The following is a 14,873-nucleotide window of genomic DNA, read 5'->3' as shown; positions in this document are numbered from 1 at the left end:
GGGATGGGTTAGATTTCTGTCCCCGTGCAACTCTCCACCTCAAACTCCATCCCACAATACGCTCTCTCAGAAATACAGTAGGACCACAAAAACGCAGAGTTCAAGAGCTCTTATCAGTCCTCTTTTCTTCTTCATTCAGGTGCACCATACAAATAGTTTACTTTCACTACAAATTTTAAAATTCCTCAGGACCAATGTACTATTCACTTGGCCACATTGCTGTAGCAAATGCATGAGTATACTGAACTGACATCTGACCTCACCTTGAGTAGTGCGTGGTTCAAAGAAGGGGGATGAAATCCTCCCATAAAGAAATGCTAAAAAGGTTAGGGCTCTTTAGCTTGGAAAAGAGACAGCAGAGGTGGGGAGATATGAAAGAGGTCTACAAAATCCTGAGTGGTGTAGAATGGGTAAAAGTGAATTGATTTTTTACTCTTTCAAAAAGTACAAGGACTAGGGAATACTCAATGAAGTTACATGGTAATACTTTTAAAATGAACAGGAGAAAATATTTTTTCACTCAAAGAATAGTTAAAGCTCTGGAACTCGTTGCTGGAAGATGCTGATATAATGCTTAGCATATCTGGGTTTAACGAAGATTTGGACAAGTTCCTAGAGGAAAAGTCCATAATCTACTACTGAGATGGGGAAGTCACTGCTTCCCCTGGGATCGGTACGATGGAATGTTGCTACTATTTGGCATTCTGCCAGGTAGTTACGTATGACCTGGATTCTGACCTAGATGGTCCATTGGTCTGACCTAGTATTGCTATTCTTATGACTGTATCTACAGCACTGAAACATTTAAGAAGAAATCCTGTCAGACAATAGCATTGATTATAGAGGTGTCAGTGCCACATAATTATTCTGTGCTTGGAATGGAGAGAGAAAAGATCTTCAAGCACCAAGAAATGCAGTCAGAGACCAAGAAACTCTGCCAGAAAGATACAAAAATATTTCCATTTTGCCGAGTGCCACAGGCTTGAACCACTCACCCATTTGGAGACACTGCCCCCCCCCCCCCCAAATATATTAGACCATTTTTCCCAGAAAGGATAATGTGAGAATCCCCATATGAATATTTGGCCCTTTCACACCAAATTTCAAAACAATTTTGCCATTTTACCCAACAGCTAATTTTGATATGAAATCCCACTTTGAAAAGAGATACAATGCCCTAGCCTACAGCTACCAGCTCATTTTTTTCTCTTGATTGTGTTTCAAGCAAGATTCTGGAATTCACATTTTCTTGTGGATAGTGAATGTGAAAGCACTTATGTTTGGATTTTAGGTTCTACTTGGTAAGTAACTAAAATTAAATTTAGGGGTCCTTTTTGTCATGTGGCTCATAGGTATAAAACACAACGCGCTCAGAATTTAACATGCACTAATGTCCATTAAAGCACACTAAGTTTTAGTAAAGGGTCCCTCACAGGCTCTGGTTTTCTAAACAGGAACATATTCCCACATACATGGTACATATAAGTATAGATCCTTTTATCTGCAATTTGATAAATGTGATGTTTAGTTTATATATTTATTAGGATTTAGCTCACACCTTTTAGCTCAAGGTGAGTTACTTTCAGGTACAGTAGGTACCCAGATAACTCACAATCTAAGCTTGTATTGGAGGCAATGGAAGGTTTTAAGTGGCTTGCCCAAGGAGCGGCAGCAAAACTGAGCTTCCCTAGCTGACAACCTACTGCTCCTCCACTCCTCAATGTGAAACTTAAATTGAGTAATACAGGTGTGATATAAGACCAATGTGGAACTGATGTTTTTGTAAACAAATAAAAATGAAGGTTTCTCTTGGTAACGCCAAAATGTATTAAGATTTCTTCCTTTCAGGCTGTCTAAACTTTGTCCAGCCAACAAGCTGTCCAGACAAAATTTATCCGGTTAAAGGAGTGGGCAACCTGAATGCTGCAAAGCATACACAGAAAACATAATTAACCAGAGTTTTGGCAACCTTACATACTGTATTTTGCAATTTTCAGTAGCAACTCCAGCAGTTTGTTCCATCGTTTTTAGTTACATTTTTACTTATTTATCACAGGAAGTCTATGGAGCTCTGAGCATTTCTCATTCTGACATTAAGTAATGTTGCAGCCCTGCGTATTAAGCATGCCCAGCTCTGATCTAATTAGAAGTCAGGCTGCAAAAATGGGTGTCCTAAAGTTAACTAGGCCTTTACACAAGTATCTGTCCTCGCTCCGACCTCAATCTCTTGAGTTGGCTACATTCCTGCTTTTTCTAGCTCCATCACTATCTCTTTCCTTTATAAACATGTACTCCATACTATTCCTCTTTCTAGCAATCATGATCTCCCCTTTCTACTCATCCTCTTATGCATTCTCTCAGCAATCACACATACAAGCGTCTCATTGCTTTCTCCACTGTCACTCCACTGTTGCAAACCCTAACATACATACACAATTGACTCTGACTGAGACCAAGGGACATACAGGACCCTTTACCTGTACCCGAGAAGATAAACAGGAAGGGAAATGGTACAGAAAACAAGAAGTACAAGACAATGCACAGAACTGCTCAACACAACAATCATGTCAACCAAATCCTTCGAGCCTGCAGTTGTAAGCAGTACTTATGACCGGTGGTGATTTTCACTAGGGAAAAAGTTTTTCTGCAACTAAAGCCTGTTATACAAGCAGAAAAGGCCTTTGATAAAATTGTGTGGTCAAGAAGGTCCATACGTGTGTGTGTGTGTGTGTATATATATATACACACACACACACAAGCATTCACTGAGGGCATAGTTAGGACAGAGCAAGTGTGGAATGGCAATGTTTGCACATTTGATTGCATGGATATAAGTGCACATTTACATATGCCTTGGAGCAGCTGTAAATGTGGGCATGTACTCTATGCCAGAGCCATAGCTAGGTATATGCAGCCAGTGTGACCAGAAGGAAACAAGAGAGGTGAGGGCACCAAAATTGTGTCCTGTTTATTGCCTCCTCTGCATGGCCACCAGCATCTCCCCTTCCTTTCCTTATGCTCCCCCCCCCCCCCACCCGAGGAGGGGTTTGTGTGAGGGGGAGATGGATTACGAGGGGATGCTATGATGGGCCAGTTGAACAAGATGCAGTTATAGCATGCTATGGCCCTGCTCGCTGCACTTCAGAGCAGATGCAAATGTGTGCATTAACATTTATGTGCTACAAGGGCTGGATTTTGGAGCCTAACTAAACTCTTCCCCCTATGATTTCCTAATGGGTCTGTTATACATGAACTTCACTTCTCCATAACATCACTTTGTATTTGTTCATACCGGAATTGGCGACCGCCTTTACGGTACTATGTAAGCCACATTGAGCCTGCAAATAGGTGGGGAAATGTGGAATACAAATGTAACAAATAAATAAATAAATAAAATTCACATTCAGGCTTATTTTCGAAAGAGAAGGACGCCCAAATCGGTATAATTGAAAGCTGATTTTGGGCGTCCCCAACTGCTTTCCGTCACGGGGACGACAAAGTTCACAGGGGCGTGTCAGAGGCGTAGCAAAGGCGGGACTTGGGCGTGCCTAACACATGGACGTCCTCGACCCATAATGGGAAAAAAAGGGGCATCCCTGACGAGCATTTGGACGACTTTACCTACTTTTCTCAGGTAGGCATCCTGTTATAAAATCATACACTATATGTTTTGGGAGGGAAGAAGAACTAAAAGAAAAAGTAGCACCGCATAGACCACAAAAGCTCACAGAACTAACCCTAAGCTGTAGGCATGCTAGCATTTTTAGCGCGTGCCAAAAACACTAGCGGGTCTTAGAAAACAGGGCCCTCAGAAAGTAAATCCTCCAAGGACAGGAAAATACCTACTGTATCTTAATGTAACACACCCTGAACTACTACTGGAAAGATATAAGCTAAAATTCCATTAAAAAAATGGCCCCTGAAAGCTAGTTAAAGGTTCACTTTGCTCATAAACATCACATTTTAGGGGTCTTGAGCTTAACTTTATGCTCTGTTATAATAACTCTAAGGTGCATGGGCGACTGTAACACCTTTCACCCTGCCATGCCTTTTTCAGCAGTTTCACAGTTTGAAGATATAGAAACTTTCAGTCTCCTGGAGTATGCCCAATGAGGACAAAAGTGTGGGCATTCTGTGCACATTAGAGGGAACATTTGCAACAACCAGGGGCCATACATGATGCTCGGAAACACATGCCCAGTTTCAAAAAGAGTCTGTCAACCCCTTATCCTTATTAGCTATCTGCAGACACACATCCTTGACCATAAGGATGAATGAGAGATGTCCAGTTGTAGCACTGGCCTCTGGTTCTTCTTTCTGCATAGACATTTCTTAAGTTCATTTCTGTTGGGCTTTTTATAAATTCAGTATCAAATCAAAGGAAAAAGAGGGTTTCTGAAGAAGACAAGTACAGATTATCCTCCCTTACTATAGATTCCTTTTATGAAGTGGCACTACAGATTAGCTTGTGCTGAATGCAAAGAAGCCCATTCCAATTCCCTTGTACTTCTTGGCATTCAGCGCATGCTAAATCGATAGCGCCACTTTGTAAAAGGAGCCCTGTATTTGTTCATATCACAAAAAAAAAGCAAACAAAAAAAAGAGCCACCATATAATTTTCACAGTGCTCTCTAGTCCTCCTGATGTTAAAATTAGGGGGGGGGGGGGGGGGGGGAAAGACCTTGCCAAGTACTCATTTTTTCTACTGATATGCTTATTTTAATTTCTAATACAGAGATGTAGAAAATAACCCTATGAATATATTGTTAGCATAAGCGTTTTGCAGAAAAGGTACAACCAGATTTTAAACACAACACCCATGGGACTGAGTCTGACCACAGAATAGAAATAAATGGTTACCAAAAGCCCCATCAAGCCAACTGTACCTATAAATGTTATGTATACTATTTATTTACATTCACTCTACAATCAGAACACACACAGAGACTGGCTTATAAATGTTACAGCTATAAGTGGATGGTTTCCACTGAAACAGACTTAACTGTGTACCACAGAAACAACTGAAAAATGACAGAATAAAGACCACACAGCCTATCCTAGCTGCCCATTCATTTCTTCTCCCTTAGAGATCCTATGTACCTGTCCCATGCTTTCCCGAGTTCAGATACAGCCCACATCGCTACCATCTCTGCTGAGAGGCTGGTCCACTTATCAAGGGTTTTTCCTAGCAGGTGTGTTTGACGGTGTACTTAAAGACCAGGGAAGTCCCTCAATATCTCTGAATTCTTTAAATAGCATAGATATCAACAGAAGAAACTTTTTGTGAACATAACACTACTCACGATCTGGCATAGGTTTATTCATAGAAACACAGGGCCCAATATTCAACGGATTTATGCTTCTAACTTTGAGAGTTATGCTCCTAAATTGGCCTTTTTGAGAATTTACTAGGGCTGAGTACTGTGCATAAAGTTATGCTAAAAATTTCACGAAACTCTTATAAATTTAGGAGCATAAAAAGTGGGTAGGGGTGTCGAAGTTAGCAGCTTAGCACTGATTTTTAGCACTAGGCTCATAAATAGGCAAATGACAGTCCTAAAATTTATAAGCACAACATTTAAGCTTCCGAATTAAGATAAATTTCAATCTGAAAATGGCCCTGTTTGCTAAGGTGTGCTAGCATTTTTAGTGTGTGCTAAAAATTAGTGTGCACTAACGCTAGACACACCCATATATTCCTATGGGTGTCTCTAGCGTTAGCAAGCACTAAAAACAGTAGCACGCCTACAGCGCGGCTTAGTAAATAGGTACCTTAGGCTCTTAGGTTAGTCCAAGGGTAGAGACTATGCAGGAGGTGGCAGGGACAGACTAACTCAATCCTGAAAGGCAGGGAGTGGATTAGTGTTGTGAGAAGAATCTACGGAAGATAAAACGTTGATTTAAACAGTGATCTGCATGCTTATTTGCATATTTGGACTAACCAAGAGATTGGACTGATTTAAAGCCCTAAGAGAATGGAAATTGGACCCACTGGCTCTCATGGCTTGGAGGGGGGAAAATGGAAACCCCGGGACTTATCTGAGGTGACCTGGTTCTAGATGTAAAATACTTTCACCCCGAGTATGAAAGGGACCTGTGGACCCAGATGCTTAGGAGGACCAGAAAAACACAGTCTGACCTCTTTGATCTGGATTTCAGCAAGTGGTGCTTTTGGATTTCAGGCAGCTTGCGCTTTGCTTAATGTGAATCCCTAGGCCTACACTGTTGCTCTAAAGTTTTCCTCTAAATGTTTGATAGAATATGAAATAATTAGTATGTGTTTTTGGATCCTTTGCAGCTGGAGACCTTCCTGCTAGTCAGCTCAGACTTACTTCCCTCCCCCTCTATCATCAGCTAATACCCATCTTTCTATCACATAATGGAGTTCTATTTCCTCCCTCCCGGAACTATTTTTCCCTCTTCACACTTCCTTTCCTCTTAGCTCTTTATTATGTTACTATTGTAAGCCACACAGATATACTTTTTGATGTGCAGGATAGCAAGTCTTTAATGGAAACTTGGATATCAAGCAGCTAAGGAGTGGAGCAAAGATATAAATAATTTTACTAATCGTATGGTATTTTGAAAATGATTGAAGACATATCTGTTCCAGAAATATGTGGGATAATATCAGGATTTTGAAATAGTATTGTATTTGATTTTAAGGGGTTCTAATAATTGAGCTAGCAATGATGTTGGGATTTTACCGTAACATTCTAGTTCTGGCTGCTTTGTTTTATTCTAATTACTACTATTTATTTTCTTAGCTTTCGATCTCAAATAGCCTGAGAATCCTGGGAGTACAGTTGGATAACCACTTACAACTGGACACTCAAGTGAAAATCATCACAAAAAGAATGTTCTACGCAATGTGGAGGCTGAAGCGTATCGGGCATTTTATTACAAGACAGCTATTCCGTACTCTAGTTCATTGGCTGGTCCTTTCCCATATAGACTACTGTAGCGGGATATATGCTGGTTGTCGGGACTACATTCTGAAAAGGCTTCAGACAGCTCAAAACACGGCAGCAAGGCTAATAATGGGCAAATCGCGTTTTGAACATGCTCAGCCACTACGTTTTAAACTACACTGGCTCCCTGTAAAAGATCATATTACATTTAAAATCTGCTCACTAACAGACAACAGACAAGATAATATATGGTGAAGCCCCTGCATATGCTTAATCTAATCCATCTACCATCTAGAAATGCGCTAATAACTGCAAGGTCCTACCTCAATCTGCATTATCCCAGCTGCAAGAAGGTTAAATACAAGACCCTTTTTGCTTCGTCCTTCCCCTACATCAGTCCAAAATCCTGGAATGTTCTGCCAAAAGAACTAGAAGATCTAGTCGACCACCAACTGTTCAAGAAGTCCTTAAAAACATTCTTCTTCAACAAGGCTTATTTGCAGGTTGCTTTGCCCCTTACATTCACCCCGTGTAATCCTATGTTCCATCCCCTCCTGTCACAATCTGTAACTGTGCCTTCTCTGTATTGTATTGTATCCTCTTGAATTAATATAAGCCACATTGCGCCTGCTCTTGTGGGAAAATGTGGGGTAAAATGCACCAAAATAAATAAATATACTGCCTACAAGCCTGAAGGCTATCAAAATGATGTAAAATGAGGTATACTAAATATTTTCCTGTCCCTGGAGGGCTCAATGAGGGCCCCGATTACTAAACTGCAGTGCTGGCATGCTAGTCTTTTTAGTGTGCTCTAAAGATTAGCATGAGCTAATGCTAGAGGCACCTATAGGAATATATGGGTGTCTCTAACATTAGCATGTGCTATAAATGCTAGCGTGCCTTAGTAAACAGGGCCCTAAGTTTGTACCTGAAGCAATGGAGGATTTAGGGGGTCTTTTACTAAGCCATGGTAGCATTTTTAGCTCGCAGTAGAAATCAGCAGGTGGTAAACGTCGTGATGCTCAATATATTCCTATGGGCATCTCAGCATTTACTGCCAGCTGACTTCTACTATTAGCTAAAAATGCTACCACAGCTTAGTAAAAGGACCTCCAAGAAACCACAGTGGGATCTGAACCAGGCTTCCCTGGTTCTCAGCTTGCTACTCTAACCATTAGACTTCTTCACACCCTTTCAATATGCTACGTATAGAGCAGTTTTGGACAGCTGCAGAATATAAGAAACCATACTGTATTGTAATTTGATGGAGAAGGTAGTACTGACATTTTAGAATTAGCAGGACTCAAATCGAACTAACATGAACATTGACAGATGATATAATTGTCACATCCAGAATTATCTTGATTACTTATCAAATAGTCCAGAGTTTTGCTCCTCCCCCCCAACTCCCTATCAGTTGGCAAAAGATCCGGCGGCAAAACATCCAGACTCTCTCCAGATGGAAAGGAAACAGAGTGAGAACCAATGTTAACCAAGTCCACGGGGGTGCGTATGTCAGTTAGAACTGAAGCATTGTCATACTGGGACAGATCAGAGGTCCATCAAGCCCAGTATCCTGTTTCTAACAGCGGCCAATCCAGGTCAAAAGAACCTGGCAAGATCCTAGAAGAGTAAAACTGATTTTATGCTACTTATCCTAGAAATAAGCAGTGAACTTTCCCAAGGCCATCTTAATAATGGTTTATGGACTTTCCTTTTAGGAAATTATCCAAACCTTTTTAAAATCCTGCTAAGCTAAATGCTTTTACTACATTCTCTGGTAACGAATTCCACAGTTTAATTAAATGCTGAGTGAAGAAATACTTTCTCCAGTTTGTTTTAAATTTACTACTTAGTAACTTCATTGTACGCCCACTAGTCCTAGTATTTTTGGAAAGAATAAACAAGCGATTCAAGTCTACCTGTACCACTCCACTCAGTATTTTATAGACCTCTATCATATCTCCCCTCAGCTGCCTTCTCCAAGATGAACAGCCCTAGCCACTTTAACCTTTCCTCATGGGGAAGTCATCCCATCCCCTTTATCATTTTTGTCACCCTTCCTTATAACTTTTCTAATTCCACTGTATCTTTTTGAGATGCAGCGACCACAACTGCACACAGTATTTGAAGTGCGGCAGCACCATGGGGCGATACAAAAGCATTATAACATTATCCTTATACTGAACTTAAATTGTCCAAAGCAATTAGCCATACAGCAGAAGGGACAGTATCTTTGGATTTTACCCTGTTTGCTCACAGTTGGCACAACAACAATGCCTTCAAATAAATTTTTAAAAACAATTAAAAAAAGAATTTTTAAAACCATAGTACTTCTGGGTTAATACCACCTCCAAAAGTCCAAAAAATACCACCAGTGTTCTCAAATTCCACTAAGCTTCTTGGGCTCACAAGGGGCAAACCCCTTTGGCCTTATGCCTGCAGCTGCATGCTGACACCACTCTGAAATTACCAACTCCTCCCAGTGGGTATATATTAAGAAGAATAGTAAAGCAGTGATTAGACAGAAAGCAAGAGAATCAAGTACGGGGGAATAAACTCTTGGCAGTTGCTATTATAGGGGCCCTTTTACTAAGCCACGTAAGCGTCTACGGGTGCTTAATGCGCACCAAAATGGAGTTACCGCCTGACTACCGCATGGCTCTTGCGGTAATTTCTTTTGGCGCATCCGATAAGTGCGCTTGAAAAATATTAGCATTTGGCGCACATAGGTCATTACCGCTAGGTCAATGGCTGGCGGTAAGGTCTCGGACCCAAAATGGACGCATAGCAATTTTGATTTTGCCGCACATTCCTGTTCAGCAAAAAAAGGGCCTTTTTTTTACAGGCACGCTAAAAAAATAGATCGGCACATGGCCAAAACCCACGCCTACACTACCGCAAGCCATTTTTCAGCGCGCCTTAGTAAAATGACCCTATAGTGACTCCCTAGAGTCTAATTCTATAAAGCAGGTACTAACATTTATGTATGCACTAAACATGCACATACATACAAAATATGCCAGATATGTACCTAGGTCAGGCCTTGACAAATTTTTCTTGGGATTTAAGAGCCAGCGGCTGAGACCTTTCTCAACCCCTTCTCCTATCACCATTTGGGGGGGGGTGGGGGGACTATTCTAAGTCTATATAAACTACTTCAGGGTCTGATTTACTAAGACTGTTTTTCATCTTCTTTGTCTTGGGAAAAAGTTAAGTTTAGTATATCAGGCCCTTAATGCATTCTTGAATGCCACCGGCAGTAATACATAGCAGCAACCTCCCTCCTCACCCGGACATCATCCAGTCCAACTTATTCTCTTCACACTACACTCCAAATTGTCACCCAGTCTCATTCTCTCTTTCTTCCAGTCCTATCATCCACCTTCCATGCCCTGTCGTTAACCAGTCTCTTTTTTAGCCCATTCCACCTCACCTGTCTCCTTTCTCCCTTAGCCACCCCTAGCCCCATCCCTCACCCCAGAGTAGCAGAATGCCTTTTTGTTTGAGGATGCTCAAACAAGGCTCTGCCACCAACTCTTACCTACCATCATAGGAGCCAACTTTTCATAATTATTGGGGGCGCTAAGACCAGTAGAAATAACCCCTCCTTGGACACATACAAAGAATTTTCTCAATATTGGGGGTGCTCAAGCACCCACAGAGTCGGCTCCTATGCCTACCATAGCACCCCCCCCCCCAACAGCACCTGTCCTTCCCTCCTTCTTAACCCCCCCCCCCCCATGGTCTCCAGCATCTCTGTCCTTCCCTCCCTCTCAACCTCCCATCTCTCTACTTCCCTCTCCCCCTTCATCATCTCTTTCCTTCTCTCCCCCTCCCCTCTTCAGCATATCTCTCCTTACCTTCCTTCTTATCACTCCACCCATAGCGTCCGGCATTCCTTCCCTCCCCCCACTTCAGCATCTCTCTCCTTCTGTACTGAGCTACTGCCACCAGACATTTATTCCCTTAACTCACTCCCTGGGGGATGATAACTATCAGCTGCATAAGTAGCATCGCTTGGCCAGCTGGCGTGGGGCTTGAGCATGTCTGCCTGTCCCTGCCCCTTCCAGCCAGCCTCAAAGTGAGGGGTTTGCTCTCCCCCCCCCCCCAATCCAATGCCTATGCCTCACAACATCTACACCTCACCACCCAGGTGGACAATCAGCTGCCCCTCCCCCAAGCCTTGCACCCCAGCCATCCAAGTAGCCACCCACTCCCTTCCCCTGTACGCCACCAAGTCAGGTAGCCGTCGCCTCCCCCAGCCCTTACCCCACCAAGCCAGGGAGCTGCTTTCCACCTTCCCCCAGCCTATACCCCACCAAGCCAGGCAAGTGCCACCTCCCACCATCTCTATCCCCAGCAAGGCAGCCAGCCAGCCTCTCTCCTCCTCTCCCACTAGTTGTCAAAGTTATCTGTTACTCTGCTGTCGATAACAAGGACTTCCTCTTTCATAGATCGCATGGTTCTGTGCCAGTCTGAGCCATCTACTTAAAGAACTCTCACTCTGGCCTCGAAAGACTTGAGACCAATGCAGGGGTTCCTGTACTGCTCGACTCAGACTTATGCAGAGCTGTAACGCACAGAGAAGAGGAAATTTCTGGTTTGGCAGCAGCAGCGTGAGCCACAACTGCTCTTAAACTGGCCAAAAAAGCAAAAACAAACAGGCGCCAGGGACAATTTTCTAGTCGCTACAGCAACCTAACACCTGGGATTTGTCGAGCTCTGGCTTAAGCGCTATTCTATAAATACATGCATATCTCCAATAGCATGCAGTTTGGAGGTGAGCAAATGCATGGGCGAAGTCTGGGTGAAGTTCAAAGTTGTGTGTATCTCTAGAACACAGCTGTACACACTTATGCCAGTTCTATGACTAGTGTAAGTGGTTGCAGCAAAGTGCATAAGCACATATCTACCTAATTATGCTAGATTTCTATAAAGTATAAAGCAGTATTGTAGCCACGGGGAAGCCTTTGGGCTCAGGGCCTCCCACACCCACATTTAGAATGCCTGTTGAATGGCTGGTAGGAATGCCAAATCCCCGCCAGCCAAAGATCTGCTGCCCGAACTGCTCCAGTGTTGCCTCAGCAGCCAGGAAGTTGGTGGCCTGCCTTTCAGCCCCCCCCCCCCCCCCCCGACATCAGCACTACTTGTGCATGCTCAGTTCATGTGCAAAGAGTGCTGACATTAGTGTCTGGAAAGCATACTGCCAGCTTCCTGGCTGCTGAGGTAACGCTGGAGCAGTTCAGGCAGTGGATCTCTTCAGCTGGTGAGGATTGGGGTATTCCCGATAGCAAATTTAAGTTTATTAATGTGGTGGCTGATGGGCGGTAGGATCACAGAGAAAATGTGTGGCCCCCCAGTCCACCCTGGGCCTCCCCAAATCAAATACTGGCTAGGCCCCTGGTATAAAGTAGGCATCTACATTCTTTTGTACAGATGTGTGTCAGTCAGGTGCCCTCTGGGTGTCTATATATACGGTGCAGTATTATAGAATTGCTCCCAGCAGTAGCCTGTTCTGACTAAACTAGAAACACAGGAAGACAGCTGGGCAGAAAAACTCCCAAAACTAAATAATAGTGGAGGAGTGGCCTAGTGGTTAGAGTGGTGGACTTTGGTCCTGGGGAACTGGGTTTGATTCCCACTGCAGGCACAGGCAGCTCCTTGTGACTCTGGGCAAGTCACTTAACCCTCCATTGCCCCAGGTACAAATAAGTACCTGAATATAATATGTAAGCCGCATTGAGCCTGCCATGAGTGGGAAAGCGTGGGGTACAAATGTAATTAAAAAAAATTCTGAGTTCAATAAATAAATAAGAAATTAAGAGTACTTTACCTTAGCATGCCCTATATAGATCTGAATCATTTCAGTTAAGATACAATAGACACATTGAAGACATCACTTAAATTAAGAGACCGGTAACATTACAGCATACAAGCTGAGGCTGGCCAAAACCAGTGGTTTTGGTTCTGACCGAAACTGAATTAGCGGCTGAAATCCACAACTTGGTTTTGGCCAGAACGGGAATTATATTCAAGATTGTAGCTGTAGCTGTGCCCCCCAATCCCCCCACCCAAGCTGCGGTCACAAGCCCAACACCCCAAGCCAGCTTCTCCCCTGCCAGAAAGCCCATACCCTCCCTGCGCAATCCAAAAACTCAGGCCAACCTTTTAAAAGCCCTAATGGTCTAGTGGCCCCTTTGGGGCAGGCGCAGTATTTCTGGCAGAAACCCAAACACGAATTTCGGTTCAGTTTCAGTGCTGAATCCAAAACAGAAATACAGTCAGCCTCTATATACAACTGTAATTTTTTTTAAATGTTCTCTCAAAAAGGCATATAAACCAAGTTAAGCAATCTTTGCAGGGATTTCTAGAGTTCCTCAAAGTCACGTTTGGCCACAGGATCTAAAAATCAACCAAGAGGCTATGAAAAAATCTGCAAGTCAAGTCTGCACCATACACAATTGACTCTCTTACCGTTCTATGTATTGTGCACTCCATTCTTTTATTTTTAAATGAAAGTAAACACTGTGGGCAAATACTAGCTTGTCTGTGTACAAAACGTAAAAAAAAAGGGGGAGTACAGGTTTGTGTTTGAGCCATCGGCATGTATCGGAGCTGTAAACGAATGCATACCGTTCCTCTCTTCTTCACTCACCCCCGGGGCTTATCTGTAACTAACTGCACTGTTTTGTTTTTCACCTAAGCCTATAAAGAGAATCCAAGAAAGCACGCAGAGAAATAAATGCTACATAAACCAAGTTCGCTTAAAACAAGCAGCAACGGCCAAAAAAAAAAAACCCAAAACAAAATAGCCTGTTGAGGAAAAAGGAGGAGGATGGGGGAACAGAGGTTTACCTCCGCAAAGCAGCATATAATCTTTGCAGCTCAGACCCAGGCTTCAGCGCTCTGTCTCTTCAGCAGATCCTAAGTGTGTGCCATGAAATACCTGCTGCTGTAAACAGCAAATCACCTGTGCCCTTAGTGCAGACAAACAACTCCATCCTATTGGCTAATCCTAGGAAGCAGCTCGCCTTACATTTCTTTAACTCCTTCCTTACTGAATACAGCATCTAAGGCGTCCAGTGTTTCAAAAGCAAAATAAGGCAGTCAGCCTTGGCAAATGCAAAATTATGGTTTACAAAAATGTTCCGAAGACTGACTCACACAGACCCTATGTAACAGTGAGAGATGAAAGTTTGTAACTTTGCAGAATCGGCCAACTTTATTAAATGGCAGTGCAGCAGTGGCAACCACGGTGAGGCAGTGGCAGAGCAGTGGCGTAGCTAGGTGGGGCGTCAGGGGTGCGGCCGCTCCCCCAAATGGAGTTCTGCTGGTACCAGCGCCTATTTTTTTCTCATCATGTTGCATTGAAAATGTGCGCCAGCGCCGGCAGAAGTCCACTCTTGCGCCGCTTTCGCTCCCCCCGCGCCGTCAACCTGGCTCCGCTTCTGTGGCAGAGTCATGGGTGGGCCAGGGCTCACCCAAAGTTGTGGCACTCTTGCTGTGGCTGGTGGGGATCCCTAAACCCTGCCAGCTGAAAATGTCCTCCTTGAGAGCATCCAGGGCTCTTCCAAAAGGCAGCTTGAAGCACTTGCCTCAAGCTGATGCCAACATCAGCTTCTCTCTGCACATGCTCAGTTTTTGCACATATGCAAGCACTGAGCATGCCGGGCCTGCCATCTGTGGTGGCAGCTTGAGACTAGTGCTGCTGGCTGCTGTTTGGATCCCCGCTAGCTCAGGTATTTAATATTTTGGGGTTGGTGGGAGGACGGGAAAGGGTAGAGAGCGAAGCCAAGGAGACGAATTCTGTGCCCACCCACCCTGGGTTCAGGCCCACCCAAAATCGGCTGTCTGGCTGAGGACCACAACCTAGTCAGGTTTTCAAGATTTCCACAATGAATGTGCATGAGATCTACTTGAACACAATGGAAACAATACATGCAAATCAATCTCATGCAT

At 43.5% G+C, this 14,873-nt stretch overlaps 1 protein-coding gene across 1 annotated transcript in view; it reads right to left on the bottom strand.

Annotated features, from left to right (window-relative positions):
- LZTS3 (leucine zipper tumor suppressor family member 3) overlaps positions 1–13,837 on the bottom strand; it is a 179,640-nt gene extending 165,803 nt beyond the window's left edge. Inside the window, exon 1 of the mRNA XM_030190999.1 lies at positions 13,770–13,837. The gene's annotated coding sequence lies outside the window, so the exon portion shown is untranslated. The remainder of the gene's footprint in view (positions 1–13,769) is intronic.
- Between the last annotated feature and the right edge of the window lie 1,036 nt (positions 13,838–14,873).

Source organism: Microcaecilia unicolor, chromosome 2 (assembly GCF_901765095.1).
Source record: "Microcaecilia unicolor chromosome 2, aMicUni1.1, whole genome shotgun sequence".
NCBI lineage: Eukaryota > Metazoa > Chordata > Amphibia > Gymnophiona > Siphonopidae > Microcaecilia > Microcaecilia unicolor.
This window is presented reverse-complemented; position numbering and strand designations above follow the sequence as displayed.